Below are 1,704 nucleotides of genomic sequence, written 5' to 3' on the forward strand. Positions count from 1 at the left end.
TGATAGGAATTGTTTCTGTTTTTAGATTCCACATTCGAGTTATCTCTATTTCTAGGTCTTTGTATTTTGAAAGTTTTTCCATTTTATTATTATTATTATTATTATTATTATTATTATTATTATTATTATTATTATTATTACTATTATTATTATTATTATTATTATTATTATTATTATTATTATTACTATTATTATTATTATTACTATTATTATTATTATTAATACTATTATTATTAATGAAATATATGACAAGTTTCTTCTGGTCGTGCACCGCACTGAAGCTTATCAATCACCGTTAACATTACCGAAAAATTTCACAAAAAGAAGTGATGGGCTTTGGTGAGGACAGATAGCCAAGCTGGTCTTCTTGATAATGTATGTAGCCTTCTTTGTCATTGAATCATTCATCGCTGATCCGGGATAACACGATGTGCTCAATTGTGAACCATGTTACGCTTATCACGGATTGACCTGTAATATTACTGGTTGCCGATCAATCAAGGAATCTGCTTGCACCGGAAAAACGCGCCCTAGCGGTCACCCAAAGAGTTCGGCTGCCAAAAATACACTGACTATCGCTTGTGCTCACATGATTGTGCTGCGAAGTTGCGTATTTATTTACAAACTTATGTACTTCTATTCATCAACATGGAACCAATGAACAGAAATATAGGAAGGTGCCTGATCGTAACAAATGACGTAGGCAAGTGCATTCTCTACTGGAAGAGGTAAAAATGATCATGAAAGTACGTGACGGTAGAAGCTTCGCTGCTTTTGGGCAGTAAGTTTGGTGTGAATGAATCTACCATTCATTTCATTTATGAAATGCGTAGGGACGATTCATTTATCACAGTTTTAACCATTCCTCCGTGATAAATGAGGATAGATCTATACAAAAAAACTATGACAGTATAAAGTTTCTCAAAACTTACTGAACGCTGTTGTGGTTGTTATGTATATTGGAACAAACTTATTGTTAGATACACATGTATGGGTGCAGGCGTGGCTGTGTGTTTCTTTCCCTACCACATGATTCCGGGTTCAATCCCACAGCATGGCACCTTGGGCAAGTGTCTTATACTGTAGCCTCGGGCCGACCTAAGCCTTGTGAGTGGATTTAGTAAACGGAAACTGAAAGAAACTCATCGTGTGTATATGCGTGCGCGCGCGTCTGTTTGCCGCACCACCACCGCTTTACAACCGGTGTTGGTTCATTCGCGTTCCTGTTCACTAGCGGTTCGGCAAAAGAAAGCGATAGAATATGTACAAGGCTTTAAAAATAAAAAAGAAATTCTGGCGTCGATTCGTTCGACTAAAAGTTCTTGAAGGCGGTGCCCCAGCATGGTCGCAGTCTAATAACTGAAACAAGTAATGGAATATACACAACACACACATACACACCCACACACACAGCTCTACCCATTACTCAAACCATAGATTACACACGAAATAGTAGCGCCCCCCACTCCCTTTGTAAATGCCATAGCTGACATCCTCTAATCGATGCAGTTGATGGCACAACAATTCAAAAGTGTCTCCATCAAACGTTTATCGATCTCCGAAAGATATTCGATGATCTTAGAGAAGGAAAAATGTAAAATAGTAGTGAAATCAATATGGTTGTCATCGTTGTCGTTGTCAACGTGGTGGTGGTGGTGGTCGTCGTCGTTGTGCCGTCGTCGTCAACGTGGTGGTGGTAGAGGT

The sequence above is a fragment of the Octopus bimaculoides genome, chromosome 8 (genome assembly GCF_001194135.2).
Source record: "Octopus bimaculoides isolate UCB-OBI-ISO-001 chromosome 8, ASM119413v2, whole genome shotgun sequence".
NCBI classification, from domain to species: domain Eukaryota; kingdom Metazoa; phylum Mollusca; class Cephalopoda; order Octopoda; family Octopodidae; genus Octopus; species Octopus bimaculoides.